Raw genomic sequence first — 26,116 nt, 5'->3', positions numbered from 1 at the left:
CAACATCCTTCTCACAGTCTCAGAAACAGTTCAATCCCCAGCCCCAGCACAGACATTCCATCTCATCATAAAACCAGTGTGACTATCACAAAGGCACCACAGTTTAATACCCCACTTAGTGGGCTTATCCTGCATGTACTGTTTTATACCAAGTTTGCCCTTGAAGCCAAGCATAGCCTCATCCACAGATATCTCACGGTGAGCCTGATAGAGTTTGACATACTGATCTTGAACCATATCAATAATTGGCTGCACTTTGAACGTGGGGGAATATCCTGGTTGTCCCCTTGCCACCCTATCTTCATTGTTGTTCATGTGCAAAAAGCTCCTGAGCAGCTGATACCGATTACGAGAGAAAATGGTTCCAAATCCAGGGGTAGATGTAAGCCAGTACTTCTCGAAATAATCTGAAAGTTCTGGTTTTTCACACATACCCATGGCTATCTCTAGTCCGACAAGTCCGCGAATTTCATCTGGATTTGTATCCTCCCAATACTGCAATCTGGAGTGAGGTTTTAGTTCTAGGCTTGGATCATCAAAGTATTGCAAAGCATAGATATTAGTTTGTTCAGCAACATGTGTGTATATCGCAGGTGGGAAATAAGACTCGAAAAAATCAATGGGCTTTTTTCCCGTCATGTCCTTTTTAGCTCACCTCTTAGCAGAGGTGAGCTTATCCCATACCGTGGCGTCCGTCGTCCGTCGTCGTCGTCGTCGTCGTCGTCGTCGTCGTCGTCGTCCGTCGTCCGTTAGCAGGGCACGTTTCGTAACTGTTAGAGCTATTGAGTTGAAACTTGGTACACATGTACCCTCATGTAATGACACCTTGGAGACCAAGTTTCGGTCCGATTCGTTTCATGGTTTGGCCACCAGGGGGCCAAATGTTAAAAGTGAAAATATGCAATATCTCCCTTAATAGTAGTCGGGAAATTTTGAAAAAAATATGGTAGGTACTTCTAGCAAAGGTGCATCATATATCCTCCGGGTTTTTGATTTGACCTCCTTTTCAAGGTCACAGAGGTCAAATGGTGTAAATTGGCCGTTAGGATGTAATGATGGCACGTTTCTAAACTGCAATGACTATTGATACCAAATTTGGTGCACATTTACCCCTTAGTCAGGTGATCTCAGGGACCGAAGTTTGGTCCAATATGATTCACCACTTGACCACCAGGGGGCAAAATCCAAAAACCTTAAAAATGTGATTATTCCTTAACTTCTTGCCCGATTGCCACCAATTTGATATCATGGGTACATCTAACCACCATACAGTATATGTCACACAGGTTTTTAATTTGACCTTCTTGTCAAGGTCACAGAGGTCAAATGGCATAAATTCGCCGTTAGGCCGTAACTATGGCACGTTTCTTAACTGCAATGACTATTGATCACAAATTAAGTACACATGTACCCCTTGGTCAGGTGATCTCAGGACCGAAGTTTGGTGCGATCTGATTTGCCGTTTGGCCTCCAGGGAGGAGGCCAAATCCTAAATTCTTCAAAATGCCATTATTCCTAGTAATGACTTGCCCGATTGGCACCAATTTTATATCATAGGTACATCTAATTCTAACAACCATTCAATGTGTCACCAGGGTCTTCTTTGATTTGACCTACTTTTCAAGGTCACAGAGGTCGAATGTACTGTAAATTGGCCATTTTGGGGAAATTGTAATTGCTTGGACCTACATCAAACCTAACACTACATGACACAATACCATGCTCTTTATCCATCTTTCCTCCACATGAGGTGAGCACAATGGCCCTGGCCATTTTTCAAATGTCTATCACCATATTGAGCCACTTCAGCAAAGTCTGGACACCATGCAAGGTCAGGGGTGAAGGAAGAAGCAGCATTGACAGCAGCAGTAGCTATCCGTGTCCAATTATTTGGACAGCGGTCCCCTATCCTTGGCAGCATTTCATTTACATCACGTGCAACATTGCCCCGACCACGTCCGCGACCACCACGTCCTCTGCCCCTACCACCCCCTCTGGCTGTTGCAGGGGGCTGAACAGGAGCATTGACTACAACTGCTGGGGGGGGGGCATCATCAGGCCCATCTGTATCACTGTCAGTTTGTACAGGACTATCACTCCCACTATCATGACTATTGTCAACATCAGGCCCTGGCTGAGCTTTTGGGACACCCTGTACACCTGTATCACCACCATGTATATCCTGTGTGTCACTATACACACTCTCATTATCGCTAATTTGTTCATCATTTACATCAAAGTCATCATCATCGACGAACTCCTCACCAGAGTTCGAATCGTTCACTATATCCAGCTCATCAAGGACCTCAGACACAGTCAGTTTCTTGGTCATTTTGGCTTCAAATTACTCGATAAACTTCCAAATTACTCGATAAACATTGAAATATAAAACTATTCGCCATGTTTTGCGGAACCATCTATACTACCGCGCCATCTATCAAACTTTACGCTAACCACGCTCAATAACGAAATTTCAATGGTTTTATAGTGTATGGATAATTGTCGCAGAAGTGCGCCTCCGGCAGTAAAGGGAATAATATTGATTGTCGCAGAAGTGCGCCTCCGGTAGTGAAAGGGTTAAAATGATTGTGATCCAGAAAGTATCATATTCAACTCCATGGCCAAGTTACAATAACAGGGAGTGAAGATGGAGACTTGGAGTAAAATTGTAGGATATTACTTGAAATTGAAAATCATGTGTTCCAAATTTGTTGCCAATTATGCAAATTTATGCAAATATCTATTTACCATTGTTATAGTCAAAAATCAGTCTCATTGTCTTTTCAAAAAGGAAAACACCTGAGTAAAACATTTCTTGCATATTTTTTTAATATTAATGCTCTTGGGGACAGTGAAGGCATTGTATAAACCAATGCTAATCAGCAGCATTTATGATTACCAGGCTAATTTGACCATGTACTTAGTGCTGGGGCTCTTACCTCGAAATTCAACAATAGCAGACCCCCAAGCCCTGTTTTTACATCACTACCATCATTTTCTGTACCACTGCCATGCATGCTATCACGTACACTGTAATCAGAGTCGATATCGCTATCATCATACTCTTTTTCTACCCACTGTCTGCAAATCATACTGCATCTAGCAGTTCTCCAAAATCATGATAATGTAACAATGTGAGGCTAACAGTCATACGGTTAAAAAGGTACAGGAAAAAAGGAACAGGAAGAAAGTTAGGAAAGAAATGTACAGGAAAAAAAAGTACTGGAAATAAAGGTACTCGGAAAAAATGTACCGGAAAAAAAGGTACACAAAATGGCAAAAATACCTGGCATTCTACCTGGCATTTCACATCAAGATTCTCGCCAATTTCCCTAAATAGCTTGTGTTTGGTCTTAAATCTAATAATTAGTCTGTTAAGACCTAATTGGGCAGGCACATTGTTAATTGGGTCCAGCTCTTTGATAAATGTTATTGATTCATTGCAATTTAATGAGTTTAATGCAAAACAACATAGAATGATTTTAATCATATTCAGATTTATGTGCATGGGTTGCTGATAGAACTCATCCTTACAGTTCAACTTTAAGTCACTTTTAGAAAACAAGAAACCATGTTATGGTTTCTTTTGCAATATTTCTATTCTCTTAGTTTACAATGTCTTCACCACATTATTGGAAAAAGGGATTCCCATAACGGTATACTGAAAATTTGATATACCTATTCCTAAGGCCTATGCAATGCCTACGCAACACATAAAAATTAAAGATCTGAATAGAATGAAACGGCCAGGGGCCATTGTGCTCACCGTAAGTATTTTTAGTAGACAGTTACAGAAAGTGCTACAGTATGTAGGCCTCTCATAATTTATACATGCATCTGTGACCAGTTCAGAGCCGGCCCTGGCCAAGTGGTGAATCCGAGACTTGTGGTTCCAAGCTTGTAGAGTCTAGGTGAAAATGATAGTGAAGAAACGTGCCACTCCATGACAATGGTCACGGTGAATATATTTTTAACTTTGACCTCAGTGACCCTGACAGGTAGGTCAAATAACAAACCAGGGTGATATGTGATGTAGACACATCCACCTGACCATAACAATTTCATCACTCGTTACACTACAGCAATCGGCAAAAAACGATTTCCAAGATGGCCGCCTAATTAAATCTATGGCACCAAATAAATCAAAAAATGAAGAAAATGTAAGATAGAACTCAGAAAAGAAAAAAGGAAAAGATGAAAAATAAAAATATTTTTGGCTGTCCTTGACCGGGGTTTAAACTCACGACCTTTGCATTGCCACAATACGAGGAAAAACCCACAAAACATGCAATTTCGGCCATATTTGAATTCCGATCTGGCTGAAACTTGGCATACAAATAGTGGCTTCTTAGATGCATCATTACACAAAATTAAAACTCTTTACATTGAACAACGACAAAACGTACCAAGAACGGTAAAGTTTTCAACTTTGACCTCTGTGAACTTGAAAGGTGGGTCAAATCAAAAACCCGTAAGATATGTGATGTATCCTTGCTGGGAGTACCTACCATGAAACTTTTATCAAAAACAAATCAGTAATAAGCGAGAAATCACACTTTTTGAGTTTTGAGTTTGGGCCCCCTGGTGGCCAAGTCAATAATCAGACCAAACCAAAATTCAGTGTAAAAGGTCAACTGACCTAGGGGGTCATTTGTTCAAAGTTTCAAGTTCATAACTGTTGCGGTTGAGAAACGTGCCATAGTTACACTCAAACGGCAAATTTACGCCATTTGACCTCTGCGACCTTAAAAAGTAGGTCAAATCCGAAAAATCGTGCAACATCCGAGGTAACCTTGCTAGGGGTCCCTGCCATAAAAATTTCATCAAAAACAATTTGCTAATAAGCAGGCTATTGCACTTCTTACTTTTTCTGTTTTGGCCCCCTGGTGGCAAAGTCAAGAACCAGATCAGGCTGAAATTCAGCACCAGAGGTTATTTGATATAGGGGGTTATATGTACCAAGTTTCAAGCTCATAGCTTTGGTGGTTGAGAAACGTGCCATAGTTACACTCAAACGGCCAATTCACGCCATTTGGTCTCTGCGACCTTGAAAAGTACATCAAATTAAAAACCCGTAAGATATATGATGTATCCTTGCTATGAGTACCTACCACAAAAGTTTTATCGAAAACAAGTCACTAATAAGCGAGATATCACACTTTTTAGATATCCACATTTGGCCCCCTGGTGGCCAAGTAGAGAATCAGATCGGACAGAAATTTAGTGTCACGGGTCATCTGACCTAGGGGGTCATGTGTACAAAGTTTAAAGTTCATAGGCCTAGCGGTTAAAAAACGTGCCACTGTTTTTGAACTAGGATACTACGGACGACGACGACGACGACGGACGACGGACACTGCGGTATCGTATAGACTCCCCTACGGTGAGCCAAAAATCAAGGATTTAGTAGAGAGTACATTGATATACATCCAGGTCAAATTTGGTTGCAATCCGATCATTAGTTTCGGAGTAATAGTACTGTGTTTATTTTTCAAGATGGCTGCCTGGCGGCCATATTTGATGTCTGAACGGCCGAAATTTTAGGGGTGGAATAGAGAATCCCCAGATACATATCCACACTGGTTTAAAACCTTCTAGCTAAAATAGATAGGAAACATGCTACTGTTCAGTAAATCAGCAAACTTTGACCTCTGTGACCTTGAAAAGGAGGTCAAATCAAAAACCCGGAGGATATATGATGCACCTTTGCTAGAAGTACCTACCATATTTTCCATATTTTTTTCAAAATTTCCCGACTACTATTAAAGGAGATATTTCATATTTTCACTTTTAACGTTTGGCCCCCTGGTGGCCAAACCATGAAACGAATCGGACCGAAACTTGGTCTCCAAAGTGTCATTACATAAGGGTACATGTGTACCAAGTTTCAACTCAAAAGCTCTAACAGTTACGAAACGTGCCCTGCTAACGGACGACGGACGACGACGACGACGACGACGACGACGACGACGACGACGACGACGGACGACAGACGACGGACGCCACGGTATGGTATAAGCTCACCTCTGCTAAGAGGTGAGCTAAAAAGAGAGAATTCAAATAATATTAAAAAAAACAAATTGTGTACCTTTTTTACCTATTTATGCCATTTTGTGTACCTATTTTTCTAGTACCTTTTTTTCCGTTACCTTTATTTCCGGTACCTTTTTTTCCGTACTTTTTTCCTGTACTTTTTTTCCTGTACCTTTATTACCTAGATTCATGGGAGTCATGGACGTGGTGGACCTATTTTGAGAAACGGGTATAGCAGTAATTGAATTTTAAGGGGATGATTTAGGCCCTGTTTTGCCGTATGCTTAGATATTTTAGCAGGGTTTGGTATCAATACTTAGTTGTATGAGTTTTGAAACACATAATTTACAATTTTGTCAAGTTATGTAGGCTTTCGTTTGGATTATTTAAACGTTACCTCTGACCACACTGGGCCCCTGTCATGCCCAGATATTGGTATAACATCATGGAATGGGCTGGAACAATGAAAATGTTGCCAGCACAACTTAGCATGTGAGGTAGCTCAACCCTCAAAGCAAACCCACTGGAGGATGCTACCATGACTGGGCATGGGAGGAAGCCCAACCCTTGAATCTCTAGTCTAAGGGACAATGCTAGCAAGGCTAAGTATGAGAGGTAGCCATATCCACTTGGGAAAGCCCTTTACAGAATGCTAGAACAACTTAGCATGTAGGTGGTCTAACCCTTCCCCTAAAATGCATCAGTGAGGCTCTTGTAGTTGTAGGCCTCATGTGAGAGCCTGTTGGGCGTACTTTTTGCACTTTGTTTGTGAGTGTGCTTCAACAAAGGAAAAATTATGTGGTAATTATGAGGGAAGTATCTAAATTGTGTGCAATGGTTTTGGATGGATTTATGATGCTGTAGAAATGTGTACTGTAGAAAAGTACTGTAAATTGTTGTGAGCTCAATTCATTACAGTTCATTAAAACTTATTGATTAGATATAAAGTCTTAGCCCTCTGAGATCATTAGTTAATTAGGATGCGATTGGTGACATTGCCCTTGACGAACTAGTTGGTGTCGTTGATATTTGGAGTCGCCCATTTATGGTTGTGACAATGTCTTTATCAGTTGTAATGGTGACGCCTTACTGCTCGACCGACTTTTCCACCACAATAAATATGTATAGACGCCATTTTTAAAAGTCTCATAAACAAAAAACTTAGTAATCACCCTGTATGATCACTCATACCACACGTAAGATACCAAAACATTCGTAGTTGGCAACAATATCAGACAGTAAAAATGCCAGACAATCGGCCAATATCATCCTCCTCGACGCATACATTTGAAGATATTGGGAAAGGAGATGGGTAAGTTGACCTACTGATACTTCCAAGATGTGGTCAGCATGCCTGGCTAGTCATCTCAGGTGTTCGTTAGATGTGGGGACAGCTAGATCGCCACTTCGAATGCCACCATCCACGAAGTCACCATCCACATAAATAAATCGCTGCTGAATTTCATCAAAAAATTCAGACAAAACGGACATCAATCAGCTTATTTGTGCTCCCAAACCCGTTCTTTCACCATCAGCAGATCGCATGGTAACATACACTAACGTGAATTATACCTGATTCATAATACAAGGGATTCCATGACAATATTTTTTAATTTTTTGTTTTTGCCACGAATCATCCAGTGAGGCACCGGCAATCAGCCGGACTGTATCATGAGGTTGTTACAATATCCCCAGCTCATATGGCTCCATTGATACGATATCATGCTAAAATGCCAAATTGCCTGAGCAATGATGGTTCTGTCAATGAGGAGAGAGAAAGGACTTCTTTTGAAAACCATGAACAACCATTTGAGGCTTTCGCAAAGTTGGGGTTGGCCTGAATATGGCATGCATGGCAAGCCGTTTGAATCAAACTAACTCGGATCTTTTGTGCCCAAGAAAAACTTTTTTTGCCAAAAAAACATAGTTTGTCTGATTAAATGAACAAACGGCTTGCCATGGTTGTGATTGATTGATTGATAACCTAGGGGATTGCAAAAAAAAACAAGCAAAACTATTTCGTAGCTTTTTCATTTTATTTTATGCGCGATTTTACATGGGAACGGTATGAGCATATTTGACCAGGGAGCAAAGGATTCCATTCAGCGCTCAAGTCTCTGAGCTACTGAAGGCATGGCCTCAATTGAAACATATACATGTACTATAATCCCTCAGAATACAACAGGGCAAGACTCTTTTTCAAGGGTGACTACTACATTCATGGCTATGTAGGCTTTTATCGGGGGGGGGGGGGGGGGGCACATCTTCACTTTATAAGCCTATCAGGATGCGACTAAGGGTCAGACCCACTTTAAGCCAATATGGTAGCCTCTATGTAGGCTGATGCCTGATCACAAGACTGATACTCTGTATTGATTATGAGCACACGACAACAAGTTTAAAATTCAACAAGAGGCCCAAGGGCCTGGCGCTCAGCTGGATGACCTAATAACATAGGACTGAGGGTATACTATATAGTAGTAAATATCGGCTTTGTACTACTGTTTGAAGGTCAAGAGAACACGTTATACCACTAAAATTTCCAATGAGGAGCTGCCAGCTGGATGAAATATGATTGAACTAATCAGCCATGGTATGTAAATATTACAGGAGGCAACGGAAGATATCCCTAGTTCAGTATGTTGTATCAGTAGCTTTACAGAAAAAAAGTGTCAGAGAGGATGAGACTTCTCCATGGACAACTGTGGTATGTCCAGGCTGGGTTGTACAGCACAAGGATACAAAATGCTGTCTGTAAGTGTAATTGAGAGGTATCCTGATTTAACAGAGGTCAAAATAAATAGAAATTACCAGTTTGGGACTAGCACCACTTTCTTTTTTTTTAATAAGGTAGAGATTACAGGAGTCAACAAAATTAATTTTATTGAGAGAAATTGACCTGTTTTGCAGGTGATTGGAATTTACAATACAAAGGGTCGTTTTTCATGACATTGTGCTCTACTGCGTATTCCTAGTCATAGTGAGTCGATCTGGAACCAATCTATCCTTGGCGCAGACAGGTTCAAATTGGCTATATCTTGAATAGATCGAATTGCGATGAAAATCTAATGCAATAAAGGAGCAATATCGAAGAGACAAATTAATCAAACCAATTGTCCACAGACTCGGACCCTGAAATGGCACGATGTATGCGTGCATATAAAAGTATATCAATTGGTCCCATAGAGATGATGAGGCAATGTCAATATGCCTTGTTCCTTTGTCAGCAACATGCCCCTTTTTATACGGAGAAGAAGGAGAACCCAGATAGGCCTTCACATGTAGGCTTCCAAATGGCTTGAACCAACTGTACTATCACTACTATAACTTTAAAATGCGTGCTCCTCCTAGTCCTACATGTAGCAATGTCTCAGCCAAAAAGGCAAAGTGAGCAGCTCCTTGGTAAGGCCATGTCAGGTTCCGCGCGCCTCTTCAGATACATCAAGTATTGAAAGCTGTGGTGAGCTGAGCACATAAAAGACCATGGTCACCTTAATTTGAAAATCCCTTCATAATCAAGTGCTACCTCTGACTAAAACAGCACAATAGACCACCAATTTGATCCAGCTCCTAACTGCGGGAAAACCCAAGTCCAGCAACCAAAAGTACCAAAAATACATTTTTGTTTACATTTGAACTGCACACACATGACACATGCGTTTGTTTACAATTTCATTTCCCGCGAAATCTCGAAAATCAGGTGACCTGCAATCGTGGATTGAAAATAACATTAACCTCGGTTCAGCAGGTCAGCAGGTATACCGGCTTTTCCAATCATCCCCCTACAGCCAGCTGTTCAAAAGGTAATATTATTCACCCCACAGGGAGTGCAAGTAATTGATTAAGCCCCTGCATAACTTAACAGCAATGGCTTGGCTTCTGTGAGTGGTAAGGAGAACTGACAGTTTTTTTATGGGAGTAACATTAATGTGTTGCTTAAAACGTCTACTTTTTACTCATGTAAGAATCGTAGTACTAATAATAACTTTCAACTTATTTTCCAGTTATGATAACACAACACGCATCTTCATGATCATGATCTTTCTCAACCTAACTGAATGACCTAATCGCCTTGGACGCACAACCTAACCACATATCAATCCGCCCCGACGATCGACACATCCATTCGATTCGATAACCCTCGATAAAGTTTGATAAATAAACTAGAACTGAGATTTCACAGGAGCACCTGTGAATTCATGACTCCAGGGTTGTTTTGAGGGCGATATTGTAAGAGTTGGTCTTGAGTATGGGGACGTGAAGGTCCGTGTGAGGCACCTGGGGAGAGACGACTAGTTGTTTATACCTCCATGATGGGATCTGACACGGACACTACTATTGATCTCATTATATGAATACTATTTAATTACAAAAAAGTGAAAACAGATCATATCATATTCCTTGGCATAAATTAAAATAGGAGTGCGGGAACAAGGTTTTTTAGCAGGAGGAAAGCGAGAACATTTTGCGCCGTCGTATTCCGATTTGGCTGGTTAGTGGTGAAATCTGCTTTTAATTTTGCAAATTAACATATTCGTTTTTCTAGTTCTAACGTTGTCTGAATTAAAGATGCTTTCCCAATGGCAACATTGCCAGGAAAACGTGACGTCATTTTGGCCATTCTTCTTACCGCACGCCCTCTCTCTCCGTAAAAGTTCCTGACATGGTGTGAAGTGGGAGGGCGCACAATGGGAACAACACTGCCGCGATGTTAATAGTTTCTATTTATAGAATTCAGCGGCAGAGATTTTAGGCACGGAAAAAGTGGATTAACTCGGCTAATCTCAATGGATTTTACCCAGGAATGTTTTCAAGGCGAGAGAAACATCTGATTTAAGTACTCCGCTTATTAGATTTCATGTTCAGACCGAAGATTGGCCTAAAACGTGGACGAAAAGAGTGCATTATCGAGTGTTGGAGAGGTCACGTGATTGGACGAGAAACCTGAACAAAGTTTTCGTGCTTTTACTTTTAGCTGTCAACACCAATGGCTATAATATACTCCTGCAGAATAGTAGAATTAATAGAACTAATTTCCGAAGTTTCCAATAGTTTGAACACAAATCAGAACATCACCCATCAGCTGGACTCAGATCTGCATAAATTACGATTAATAATGAGGTCGTCGCTTCAATTTCGCAAAGAAAGTTGACTCCATTCGAAGGTTGTTTTGACCAAATTCTGTTGAACTCATCGTTATGAGGGCATTTGAACACATTCTCGTTGACCTTTTCTATAAACGTGTGAAGTTTCGTACCAAAATACGTTTCCGTAAAGGCTTAAAAAAGAAAATTTGTCACTTACAAAATCATCGCTCCGGGAGAAATAAAAAGGTCACCGCCATTTTCTTGATGATAGTACTCCAGGTAACCGGCGGGAAATTTAAAGCGGGGTCATCCGGGGTCAAACAACAGTTTTGCTCACTACCGCCAACTGGTGATATAAATCGACACTAATTTATTTTATATCAAAACTTCTGTATCATGAAGACCTTTTCAACTTTATTTCAAGCTTTTATCTGCTGGAATAGAGCGTCAAAAAATTGTTTTTTCATTTACGCATTTTGCCCCCTGGGGAGCTGAATTTGAGTCGAATCGCCCAAATTTTTTTCCGTAAGCAACATTTTCTGCGGTGTTTAATAAGCAAGACTAGATTTGAAGTGCCTCGGTTGTATGATTACAAAATGCCCAACTTTGTCTACAGATGGCTGGATGGATGGAAGGACGGCATTACCAGCAATCCCAAACTTTATTATGCCGCTGCTAACTGCAGGCGCTACGATCGAGTTTGACACGTGACCCAATTTAGCCAATCAGAGCGTTCATCGAATAATAAAATATATTTTTAGTGCAAGAAATCAATGCCTTTTGTCAGTTTTATGCCTTCAAGTTGTGGGTTCACAATTTTGAATGTGTTCCAGCTCATCAAAAGAACAGGGTTTTGTCTAGAATCACGGTTTTCCGAGTTTCTCCTTGTCAACACTGTCAGGAACCCCCCCCCCCCCATCCTATCTACCTAGCCAACACCCAGACAGAGGTTACCAAATGACAGAGCTGAGAGAGCCCAAACATCTGAGGAATCCATGCAACAGCAAAAGCTTTGGCAAATATGCTGAAGAGAAGGATGCAATATAATATTTCGGGCTTGGTCACCCGCCTACCCCCCCCCCCTGACATGACCCTTCCCAGCCCTAGTGTCCTTAATTGAACCATCCAAAGCTAGGGATCTTAGGCCATAAAGTGGACAAATAAAGCAAGAAGTTATCAAAGGGCAGTCATTCTCATATCTTCAAAGATCACTTGAGGTCCAGCTTTTCATGTATGTTGATGTTTGGACATATATTCTCTCCTCAAATCCACTTGGGACGCCAATTTGGACCCCCCTGTGGACATGGAAAAATTTTCAATTTTCCCAATGGCATGTGTTTCAGTATACTCGGTATGATGCTGCCTTCTGCAGGAGCTATCGGCAAACTAAATTTGCAAACTCTATGTGATTCAAAAAGGCCACAGAAGTCGGCCAATTTTCATGTTTTCTTAGAATTTACATTAGGAAAAATTGCATTCACGTGGTATTTTCAACCCATAGGTGGACATGGAAAAATTTTCACCAATCAACTCAAAATTTGGCCTGCAAATGCCTTGATAGTCATAGAATCACATACGCTATCGGCAACTAGGCTTTAGTTACACAGAAAGCCGTGAGATGTCTCTCACCTCGATCTGCTATAGAAAACGTATGCTTGGCTCTGGAAGGGAGTTTGGCGCATGCGCAGCTAAAAGGTTGGGAATTGCTGGTAATGGACACCAATCGAATAGCTATTTGACTAGCTCCGCTGACTTTGTCAGCTGAGCTAAAAATGTGTAATTTTTTACCATTTGTTTTAAGTGAATAATTCATTGAAACGGCAACTTAAGTACTTCATTTTACATCAGTACATCGTGAGGCCGACCCTAATTAGCGCATTATTATTGCCTCAACTACCCGCTTACTAATTCACAATTCAAATAGTTAGAGGAAGTACAATTAACTCATCTTTTGGAAACTCATAAAGTGATACCTCTGCTATCTATTTCAATCATAACTTTGTCAAAAATAGGTTGAACAAATATTTTCTAAGGGTGAACTTATAAAAAACAACGTTTTCCATGGACAATTTGGCTGAATAAAGTCATCATGTTGCAAAGATACTTATGAAAATACAAAATCTAAAGTAGGAATATGTTCACTAAACCTAGATCAAGAACTGTACGAAATATTGTTGAATTATTTGCAGAAGTGCAGGATATACACCACTTTGAAATTTAGCGAAAATCAGTTAAAAAAATACTTATTGCTCAGTGTATTTTTGTATTTCTCAAATGGTGGAGAAATTAGAAAATCGGCAATGATGGTCTCTCGTTTTCTCAGTATGGGCTAATGCTGAAAATAATTTCAATAAAAATTTTTAATATTAAAGGTCCGAACAATCAACAACATTGTTTTGGCTTTTATTTTAATTCAAGAGGTTAATTTTTTTAAAAGAACTTATTTGTATTTTTCTTAAAAAGTACACTGAGTAATCCTTATATTTTTTTCCCTTTAAAGTACCAGTACTCTTCCATTACCCATGAAAATATGGCATTCATAGCTTTTTAATTAATAACGTTATTAGTTATCATTTAGTGGTTATTCACACAGGTCCAGAAATGTAGAAAATCTCGTTTTTGGAAGAATTTTTTTCTCACTCATTTAAAGTGGTAAAATGCAAAAACCGATGGTCCATTTTTGGGACTGATGAACTAAATAACTATGACAAAAAATGGACTAGTCTTTTCTTTCCATCGCGAACAGTCAATAACGCCTTTTTGATACGTCAATTTTAATGAAACTTATGAGATTGATACAAATTACTGAAAGTCATGTAGATTTCTTAAAACACGACCAATTGATGTACAGTAGAACCTCTCTATTAAGGACACCATCGGGACTGACAAGTGCTGTCCTTAATAGAGAGGTGTCCTGATAAGAGAGGTCAGATTGAATGGAAACAACGAATTTGGGACCAAAACCAGTGTCCCTAATAGAGAGGTTGTCCTTAATAGAGAGGTGTCTGCTAAGCGAGGTTCCACTGTAATTCGACTCTTGTGATGAAGGGTACTATCTCCTCTTCAATTTGATAGGACTTTTTTGTTAAATGCTTTTAATGTTATTTAATGGATGGTTACCATAGAAACCAATAAACAGTGTTATACAGCAAACACAGTTAATTTGGGGCTATAAAAAAATCCAATAGCATCTAATCATATTATTCTAACCCAAAAGTATGGAGACTGTTGCTCTGATGGATCAAAAAATTGTTTCATGTTGTTCCAATTTTATTTTCTGCACTAATATTGGCATTTATGAATGCCTATTCAGCAGAGTGTTTACAATTTGATATTGTTTAAACTTATTCAATATCCTACATTATACCTCTTGATATATTTCGGGTAGAGTAGATCTTGCAGAAAAGAATGCTTTTTGTCGCGTTGAGTTGTCCCCCCCCCGGCTTTTATTAACTGGATGTATGTTCCCTCTGTCAAATGCAAGTAGCAGCCAGCTGCATCACTGTATGGTAGACTAGTGATTACTGTCCCCTGAAGGCAAAATAATGAACGAGGTCAGAATCCCAATTGAACGATTATTGTGTATGGTATTTAAAATGCCTTAGCGAGAAAACTTTACCACCATTGAAGCCATCAAATCATCAGCAAAACACCATATGATCAATGGTGCCTCACCGGATGATACGCCAAACATATGTGATCGATCGTGACTCGAGTCTGCGTTCATTCAAACTGGTGACCTGGATGTTCCTGCTTCTAAGATAAGCCAGACATGTTGGCCGTATCTTGGAAGTATCGGTAGGTCAACTTACCCACCTCCTTTCATAATCTTAAATCGATCGGGAACGGACATAACTAGTTTATTGTTTGTAGGGTGAAATTGTGGTAGGTGGCAATATAGTATATGTTGTAAACCACTATGTACATGTAAGTAATTAGGCCCTTGAATGAGTTATTTCTTGTGCATTTGTTTTTCCTGCACCATGCAATACCTTTGTATATGCACCACGAATCTCATGTACTTTTTGTAGTACGAAAAACAGTTGCATATACAATATCTTCAATTGTCTACGTTAGGATGGTGATTTTAGTTGATTGTCTGCCATTTTTACCATCTGACATTGTTGCCAACTACGCATGTTTTGATATCCTACGGTGTGCTATTATAGTGATCATACGGGGTGGTAATCGATAAACTACATAACTTTGAATAGCAGCAGAAAACTTTTTCGGCATCAATCCATGGTTGCACCGGAAGGGCTGATTTATCTCTCTTAGTTTTGTTCGGTGTTCTACTTTCGTTTGTTCTACACATCTGGTGAAACGAAAAAAGCCACCCAAGGACTGATGAACCTCGATGATGATTCAGCCTATGGTGGTGCGATACAACGACTAAGGAAGAGATTTGGAAACAAATTAACCGTCGCTGGAGCCTACAGAAACCGAATTCGAGATTGGGGCCAGATCAAGCCTGGAGATGGTTGTGAGTTGAGTAAATTTGCTGATTTTCTAAACAGTTGTCTAGTTGCTATGGATACAGTCAAATACTTGAACAGTCTGGATGACCCTGAAGAAAACAGAAGTATGGTGAACAAGTTACTGAGGTACAAAGGTGATAGATCGGCATCTCAATGATAAAGACAGAGCTGACGAAGACGGGTCTGACTATCCAACATTCAAAGAGTTTTGTCAGTTCCTTACAAAGAAAGCATGAGTCGCTTGCAGTCCGATTGGTCTAGATTCGAACAGAGAGAAGAGACGGGATCATCACTTTAACATGCCCGAAAAACCAGTTGCTACCATGCATACCAAGTCGCAAGGGATAACACTGACTACCAACACAACAGGAAGAGCCATAGAACAAAAGTCCACTGCCCCGACAACTGAACGTAAACCAAAGTCATTCACCGTATGCAAGGTGCAGCATGACCTTGCAGACTGTTATTATGGGGAAAAAGGATAAATTGAGACTTGACTAGTGGTAGAAAAAAGTTGGGGTCCAGAGTTCTATTCACTTCATATAATTGACAAAACTTGCATAGATACATTCACAATCACAGATGGGAAAACCAACTATGTGTTCTGCCCAGTCTGGAGTCCAAAACCTGAATGACCATATACAATCTTTGATTTACCATGAAAACTATAACAACACAAAATCACCAAGGAGACATAATACAAACTTTGACAAATCAAACATGTTTCTGATTGAAAGACTTATACTAATTACACTTGCCAATCAAGCGTCTCCAACTTGTCTGAACATACTTGATTAATAAAACAATGACCTTATAGTGAATGAGTTAAACCCTCAGTAACCATTGTTTTCAGAATTAGCTAACTAGTTTTGTGTTTTGACATGTTCGATATGTCATATATTCACCTTAAACATTATGAGAAATGATAACGTGTAAATTTTTACTTTTGATGAAAAGTACACCATAAAACTGTCCTGAGTTTAAGAAGATGCCGTTGAAAGATAGAGAAGCGACCGTCCACAGCAAAGCCCTTTGCTGAGAATGACACAAGAAGCGAGACTGCCGAAGAAAACTTAGGTGTGAAGTGTGTCAGCAGTTTCATCCAACACTGCTGCATCGTTACACCAACAACTTAGCCTATCCAATGGTGATGACCCAAGCTCAGAACAGCACAGCCTGTCTGGCCAGTGCTGTGGTTGACGTCAGCTCCGACAATACAGACAGAGACAGTCAGACTATGGTTCCACTGCTGCTGCACAACGAAGAACTGCCCAATGAGCCGAGCCTGTGAAGATATATGCGCTGCTCGACCCACAATCAGATTCCTGTTTCGTGTCTGAAACAGCCGTGGAGAAGATTAAAGCAACAGGACTGGTGATCTCTCTGAGGTTATAAGCGATGCTGGCTGAGGAGATGATCAAGCGTAAGAGAGTTGAAGGCCTGAGAATAAAGAGCCTAACCCATTCCGTTGATATCAGCCTACCAGTAACCTTCTCAAGGGATGTCATTCCCGTCAGTCATAAACAGATCCCCAAGTTAGAGACAGTCAACAAGTGGCCTCACTCATCATAAATAGCAAAGAAGCTCTACCAGTATTACGAGAAGTTGGAAATCGGCCTTCTTATAGGAGTGAACTGTCCGCAAACCCTCAAACCAACAGAGGTTGTGCCAGGCGAAGACAGTGACCCATACTCTATCAGAACTGACCTCAGTTGGGGTGTTATCGGAGACATGGGTATAGGGATCAGCAAGAGAACACGTTTGTCAAAAAAACAATCGCTAAGGTGGTCAACCGTTGCAACATCCAACAGATGTTCGAGCTAGACTTCAATGAGAAGGAGAATGGTACCAAGGGCATGTCAGTCGAAGATCAGAGATTTATGTCCATAGTACAGGACGGCATCCGCTAACAAGAAAATGGACACTTCGAAGTTCCACTGCCGTTCAAGAGAGATAATGTCCAGCTGCCCAACAAGAAACAGATGGCTGCCAACCGACTGATCAGACTGAAGCACAAGTTAGCCAAGTTTATAGAGGACATGATCTCAAATGGTTATGCTGAGAGAGTGCCGGACAAGAAGGAGGTGATGGGAAAGACATGGTATGAACCCCACCATTGGGTATATAACCCAAAGAAACCGGGGAATATAAGGATCGTTTTTGATTATAATGCAGAGTACCAAGGCGAGGTACTCAATCGCCACCTCCTCCAGGGCCCAGACTTCATCAAAAACCTGACTGGTGTACGGTGCCCTTTTAGAAAGTCAGATACAGCCTTCACCTGCGACATAGAGGGGATGTATCACTAAGTCAACGTCCCAGTGGCTGATAGAGATTTCCTACCTTTCGTGTGGTGGGATCAAGGCAAGCTTCATGAACCGCCAATGGAATAACGAATGGCTGTGCACCTGTTCAGTGCCACAAGTTCCCAAGGGTATGCGAACTTTACAGCAACAATGTACGAGCACAAGTATGGCAAGGGAGCTGCAGACTGCATACTTGAGGATCTTTACATGGATGATGGAATAAAGTCCATGGACATGCCAAATGAGAAGACCTTGGAGCTGATAGCGAACAGCACTAAGCTTTGCGAGGAGAGTGGATTCCACTTACATAAGTACGTCTGCAATAAGAAGGATGTCCTGGCCACAATCCCCGAGTCTGAACGAGCCAAGGACATACAGAACATAGACATTTTCAAAGAAGGACTGCCAGTTGAACGGACATTGGGAGTCCAATGGGACTCCCAAATAGAGTCAGATACTCTGCAGTTCAGTACCCGGATTCCAGAGAAACTGATAACCAGACGAGGAATCCTGTCCACCATTGGCCCCCATTTGATCCGTTGCGCCTGGTATCTCCAACAGTACTTAAGGGAAAGCGATTCTCCGAAAAGAAAATCACAGGCAATGAGTGTGATCGGGATGACCCAGTGCAAGACAACATACAAGCCGAATGGATCGAATGGAAAGCAGGTCTCTCAAAACTGAGCAGTCTACAGATCCCTCGATGATATAAAGAACCAGATTTGGAGGATGTCAAGTTTGCCGAACTCCATCACTTCTCAGATATTAGCTTCCGCGAATATGGTAAATGCAGTTACTTGAAACTAGTCTACATGAATGGCAAAGTCAATGTTTCCCTAGTCTTGGCCAAGTCAAACCTCACACCGAAGAAAGCCGTAACCATTCCCAGGCTGGAGCTTACAGCAGCAGTAACCTCTGCAGGATTTAGTCAATTCTTATAGAAAGAGCTCAAGAATGCGAACATTGAACACTGACATTACACGGATAGCAGTTGTACTAGGATATATAAAAAAATAGAGTCGCAGATTCCATGTGTATGTTTCCAATCGGGTGCAAGAGTTCAGAGACGTCGCCCCTCCAGAGAAATGGCAGTACATGAAAACTGATGAAAATCCTGCAGATATCGCCTCCCGCGGAGCCAGTGCAGAGGACCTTATAGGAATTTCACTACGGTGGAAGGGGCCTAAGTTTCTACTCGGTCCAGAGCCCACCCAGCCAGTACTTGATGATGGAGACATCGTAACGCTACATCCCAATGATCCTGAGGAGAAAAGGGTAACGACCCTAGCCACCCAAGTCCAAGTGCAGAGGTCAGCAGATGTCCTGCCTTGATGCAAGAGGTTCTCCAGCTGGCACCATACACAGAGGGCAATAGCAGTCTGCCTGAGACTTAAACACGATCTGCAAAAGGGTAAGATCAAAAGGAAGAAACTACAGAAAGATGACAACCTACAAAAGTTACTCAAGAAGTACCACCCTCGAGAAGTACCAGTTGACGTTGCTGAGGTGGAAGCAGATTGATTATCCAAATGGTGCGGGCGAGAGAATTTCCGAGTGAAGTTGACATACTCAGGAAGCTGTCAGAAGAGATGTCGTGGCGGCGGGCCGCCTACTGGTAATCAGAAGAAACACTTACATCACCTATGCAAGAACAGCCGGCTGAGCAGTCTTGACCCCTTTATGGATACTGATGGGATAATACGTGTTGGTGGTAGGATCAAACGAGCGAATGTACCAAGAGACAACAAACATCCAGCCATAATTCCGAAGAAAGGTCAAATGACGCTGTGGATGGACGCATGGGATTTGGAATCCCAATCAACTCAGAATTCTTTATACACTCTCAAGATGACTGGAAACAAACACAGCATTGACATTCGCTCTCCGTGACTCGCTAAAGTGTCCAACGTCCAACAGAGGGCACCACTGAGTCAAAACAGATTTAAAGGCGGGATGGCACGAACATACTCCCCCCGATGGTCTAAGGATCACGAAGACCATCCAATCCATACGTGCCATTGCGCTCGAACAGTCCAATACCGTATTTGGTACCACGTAAAATGTCACTCAAAAAACAATGAAAGTGTGCGCAGAAAAATTGCCCATGGCAGAAATATTGTATAAGTTTTGGACCCATACAAACAATGAAAACAGAAACCCAGAAGGCTACCCTCTAAGCATAATAGCAACACAGCTCCCGCTTGGGATACCGCCATACACGATCCGACATGAACTAAAGCACTATAGAATCGCATCTCCGAGATCCGATAACTGAATTTTGAATGATTCACTGAATCAATTAACCCTTAACTACACTCGGTTTGAATAATTGATATTCAAGCACTATTCTGTAGCTAACCTGGAGGAGGCCAAATACTACCAGAAGTTAGGAAATTAAAAAAAAACAAAACATTTAGTGAGATGTCCAGATTAAAACACGTCGGTAGCGAATATCTAAAATAGTGATGGCCAAGTGGGCCCATGAAATGTACTTAAACAACTAATCACATCCTCGATCGAATTACTGAATCAAACAACAAACAACAAACGAAGAGTTTCGCACAGAGTATGAGTCCGTCCTCCACAATGTCCTTATCAGCAACCGTCTACGTGCTTTCCTCAAGACGTTTTAGAAAGGAATCTCCATGTTTCACTTCCACGACACGAACATGACCATCATCTCCCGGGAAGAACTGCGTGATTCTGCCCATTGGCCAATGGCCCCGAACCTTGTCGTCATCCGACACCAGCACCAGATCTCCAATCTTGGCTTTCGTTGCGGTAAATGCCACTTCGCTCTTTCTTGCAGGGTAGCCATGTACCCAGGTACGAATCTTCTCCAGAAGTGGTTTGCCAAAAGGTGGACATGATGCCACTTCCGACAGTGATATTGATCTGTGTCCTCAAAATCTCCTGGAGGTAGAGATATGGCAGGTCTCTGAATGAGGAAGTGCGCTTGTGTCAGCACCTCCTCATCCTTGCTGTCTTCGCTGGTTCTGCACAACGGCCGGCTGTTCATTATCCCTTCAACTTCTACCAAAGCAGAATACAACATTTCATCGGAGACTAAGCTTGTGCCTAAAATGGCGTTAAGGCCAAGCTTAACCGACCTCACAAACCTTTCCCATATGCCTGACATGTGAGGTGCTTGTGGTGGCTGGAAGTGCCACTGGATTCCTTTCTGGATTAGCTCCCGACTGATCTGATCTTGATCCCAAGCTGTCAGACCAAATCTCTTCTGGCTGACCTCTATGACATGCCCAACGTTTGGTAGTACTTCTACCCCTTTTGGTCAGCATCGGCTCAAAATTATCCACACCAGAACGTGTGAACGGGGGATCATACACCCACAGCCTGTAGTCTGTAGAGTTTCGCCATCATTTGGGTCATCCGCCTTGCATGTTGCTTGCAGCATCCAATGCAAGCTCTAAGTACCTTCTTTACGAGGGTACGGGCTCTGCAAATCCAGAACTCTTCTCTCAACTTGGTGAGTACGTGCTCCTGACCAGCATGACCAACAGCATCATGGAAATAACAAACCAGCACGTCCGCTACGTGATCATGGCTTGGCAGTATTATCGGAAATTTACTGTCAAAGGACATCGGTGCTTTTGCCAATCTTCCTCCAACACGTAACCAACCCTTTGACCAACACAGGGTTCAGTCGATTCAACTGACTTTTTGCTTTGACTCTTCCCGTCTGCTGGATGCTGTCAATTTCTTCACCGAACGCAACTGCCAGCACCAAATTTACAACCGTGAGTTTCGCCTTAACCAATTCCTGGACGGTGATTTCTCGAATAACTGAAGACTTGTCTCTCAGATATCTGCAGATCTTTGTCAGAATCACCACAGCTCTCAGCAATCTGGTCCATGATGACTATCCCCGCAGAATATTCTCGACTGACAGTGCTGCTGTTGCAACCGTCCCAATAATCTTCTCTTCCTTGATCTCCGAATCATCGCCAGGCAAACACGGTACAGCAGCATCTGGCCAGAAATCTTCCGTTTTCCAGAGAAAGTCCGGCCCAAGAAATCATTGTTTCGACTCCAAGAACTTCTCGACTGATTTTCCCCTAGACGCCATGTCTGCAGGGTTCAATACTCCTGGTATATGCTGCCACTGCCTTGGCGTCGTCAAGTCCTGTATTTCACTGACACAATTGGCCACATATGTCTTGAAGCGCCTATTCTCACTCTCTATATGTACTGAAGTGTGATCTTCGAGTCTGTCCAGTAATACCTGTTACTAATAGGTAGGTCAAGCTCTCTTCGTAGAAGGGTGTCTACCCTCACAGCAATCACAGCTGCCTGCAATTCCAGGCGTGGAATTGAGACATACTGGCTTGGCGCGCATCTGGACTTGGCTATCACAAAGGCACATTCGATGACTCCAGTTTCGCATATCTTTCTTATGCAACATATTGTCCCATATCCAACTTCGCTCGCATCAGCAAAATGATGTAGTTCATAATGTCCTTCTGCTTCTGATGTGAAGTACCACCTTGGCACTGAAATTTTAGTAAGATCTGGCAGACTACGCTTCCACGTTTCCCAGGCTGTCTTCAAGTTGTCTGGAAGCTCATCATCCAAAGTCTGCCCAGACTTAAAACTCAGCTGTAGGATACGCTTGGCGACTAATGTCACCGGAGCCACCAGACCCAAAGGATCATAGATAGCACTCACAGCTGAGAGACACTCCCATCGAGTGTTAGCCTTCTCGGCACCTTTGTCAATTCCTGTGACCTGTAGGCCCAAGGTGTCATCCTCAACATTCCATCTAGCACCCAAAGCTCTCTCAGCAGTTGGCAAGTCCAAGTCAAGATCCACAACTCCTGTTGCACGGATATTTCCAGGCAAGGCTTTCATCACTTCAGGCAAATTGGAGACAAATTTCACCAACTCCATCCTTCCTGCAGCTACCAGAGCAATTAAGCCCGATGATAGCACAATTGCAACCGCGACTGTAGCCAATGAACACAGCAAGTCATCTACATAGAACAGTGAACAGCTTCAGCAACTCTACTGTCGTACTTGGCACCGTGATCACTTGCACACTGTTTAATCCAAAGGTACACGCACTCGGGCTATCTGCCACTCCAAAAATGTGCCGTGTCATCTGGCAAATAACAGGCTTGAACTCAAGCAAATCTAGCCACCACAGAAATCTCAAAGCTTGGCAATCTTCTTCAGGAACCTTGAACTGCGAAAACATGGCCTTGATGTCTGCCATAATGGCTATTGAATGCTCTCTAAACCTCAAGAGCACTCCGAGTAGACCATTATTGAGGTCTGGCCCCTGTATCAGCTCTCGATTCAAGGAAGTGCCATGATACTCTGCGGCTGCATCAAAGACTACTCGCACTCGACTAGGTTTGTTGATATTTTGCACTTCATGGTGCGGCAAATACCAGGTTTTGTCATGGGATGCTGCTGCTTCTTCTGCGGTGAGAACTCTCGCATAACCTCCTTAAAATTGACGTCCATTGATTCCCTGTACATTGCTACATACTCAGGATCCCTGTCAAACCGCCTCTTTAGGCTAGCTAATATTTTCTCTGCCAACATTCGGTTGTTCGGGAGTACTGGGTGGCTGCTCTTCCACAAGAGACCAATCTCATAATGACCATCATCAGTCTGACGGGTACCACTTTCAAGTATGGCTAATGAACGACGATCTTCAACTAACATCATCTTTACTCCCGTATTTTGGAATCCATGCTTCTCGACTCCCCATAACTTTTCTTTGTGAGGTCAACATCTTGAGCTCCACCCTGTACTCACCCCGACATAACTGACGTTCATCCCTGGCCATGCCAGCTCATTGGTGGGTCCTGCAACACACCATCCGAATGGTGTCCTCACTGCATAGGTTGGTTATGAGGTTCTTCACCAAAGCGACTTTCAGCACAGCATGAGCTGTAGGTATGTTCTCTCCGATAAGGACTGTGACTGAGTCAAAATCAACCGTCGTCGAAAATTCAATCTCCCGCAGGTGATCCCATGCACTCAGATCGACAGACTCTGTATGATACTTGTCTATGTGAAGGTCGGCAACGATGTAGGCCTTATTTACAGGTATTACTGACTGGTCAGCTCCAACTGGCTGCAGGCTACAACAACAGACCGAGACATCCTGACGTTGTCCTCGAGCTAGAACAGTGTTAACCATGATCGTCTCCTTCCTCCTGGCCATCTTCAGAGCATCCGCTAACTCCTTCGTAATCAGCGTTGTGCTAGACCCAGTGTCTAGCAGACTACGTTTTGTGAAAGATCTTCCGTTCTCCGCAATTACACGGACAGGCACCACCTTCAGCAACACTGCATCTTTTCCCGGTTTTGATGCTACCACCGACCCAACCGTTTGACTGTGGGTCTTGGTTTGACCTGAACAATCCTGCCTGCTGGTTGGCCGAGCTGCTCCATCAGCTTCCTCTGTTCGGTGTCCGATGGATTCCTCTTGGCCCTGACCTGATGCGTCACAACCTGGCGTATGGAGGAGTGAATGGTGATCACCACCACAACTTTTACACGACCTTTTCTTTCTGCAGTCATAGCAGAGCAAATCTCCTCCTGACTGCGGGTTCCTCCTTCTCGAACTTATGACAATGGATAATCAGATGTTCCTGCCTGCAAAATTTGCACTGTGGCTTCCCGCCCACTGGTTTTTCGCCCTTCTTCATTTCTTCACTCACCGCCTGAGTGGAGAGGGTGGTAACCTTTACCTTTGGTGGGAATGCTGCCATTGTCCTGTTTTTCCACGCCGCAGCTGATGGTTGCGCTGCCGCTACCACTGACTTGATTTCAAAGACCACATGGTTCATCATCTTAGCTTGATTCTTCACATACTCGACCAAATCCTTCAATCGCAGAAACTTATCCTCCTCTTCCATACGTGACACCATCTTCGCCCATCTCGCCTGGACTGCCAGCGGCAATCGCTCAAATATGGCCTTCAAGGTGGTTTGAGTGTCCGCCTCTCTTAGTAGGACGATGTCTGACAGAGTCTCGTAGACAGCGTTCAGGTGGTCGGAATACTCAAGCAATCCCTTTGGATCATGGGGGCCGAATCTCTTTCCAAACGTGATTTTCTGCAAGCATGACTTAACGATCTGGTAGGGCCGACCGAACCTGTCCTTAAGTACATCCAAGGCTTTGGCATAGCCCTCCCTTGTACCATCAAGGTGCATAATTGCCTTGTGGGCATTACCCGTTGTCAACATGAGTAGCTGGGAAAGCTTAAAGCTATCGGTAAAGGGTTTGCATCCAACCCGCAGGTCAAACGATCAACGAAATTGTTGGCCCCCAAAAAATCACTAGTAAAAGCCAGATATTGAACCTTTTACCTCTTCAGTTTGTGCCCTCTGGGGGCCAAATCAAGTCAGATGAAACCGAAATTGGCTGTCAGAGATTATCTGACATGGGTGGTCATGTGTACTAAGTTTCCAGTTCATAGCTTTAGCGGTTAAAAATGTGCTATAGTTGTACTCCAACGGCCAATTAAGACTATTTGACACCTGTGACCTTAAGAAGTAAGTTAAATGAAAAACCCTCAAGATATGTGATGTATCCTTGCTAGAAGTACCTACCATAAATTGTTTATTAATATAGAGTCACTTACAAGCGAGATATTACTCATTTAAGGTTTACACTTTTGTCTCCTGGTGGCCAAGTTGCAAATCAGATGAGACTTAAATTTAGTGTCAAAGGCAACCAGACCTTGGGGGTTCTGTCAGTGTTAAAAATTTGAAGTTCATAGCTTCAGAGGTTAAGAACTGTGCCACTGCTTTTGAAACAGGATATAGACTAGGAATGCCGGTTGTTTGACGCTGGACACTGCGGTATTGAACAGACTCCCCTACAGTGAGCCAATAAAAGTTCATATCGTATTGACTGCCATCAGAAATTCATAAACACTCTTGGGAAATGCTTACCCCACAGTGTTCAAGAGACAAACACATCAATGAGCTAAAATTGAGCTCAATTGGGTAGACAAAGTCATTGATGGTTTTGCAAGTTGGTACAGTGAAAATACAATTTTGGCAGAGTGCTGTTTTTTTACCCCTTAACCTAATTATCACTGAGACCTAGACTGCTCAGTCAACCATGCAAGTGTTGTTTCAAATTACTATATATATGTGTAGAAATCTACTAAAATTCATTCATTTCTTTATATTCCGGACTTGAAGAGACCAACTGCCCATATGAAATT

The 26,116-nt window shown here is 42.3% G+C and overlaps 1 protein-coding gene across 4 annotated transcripts in view; it reads right to left on the bottom strand.

The window, feature by feature from the left end:
- Positions 1–26,116, bottom strand: part of LOC135494139 (uncharacterized) — a 231,908-nt gene that overhangs the window by 82,625 nt on the left and 123,167 nt on the right. The gene's annotated exons all lie outside the window — the stretch shown is intronic.

Source organism: Lineus longissimus, chromosome 9 (assembly GCF_910592395.1).
Source record: "Lineus longissimus chromosome 9, tnLinLong1.2, whole genome shotgun sequence".
NCBI classification, from domain to species: domain Eukaryota; kingdom Metazoa; phylum Nemertea; class Pilidiophora; order Heteronemertea; family Lineidae; genus Lineus; species Lineus longissimus.
This window is presented reverse-complemented; position numbering and strand designations above follow the sequence as displayed.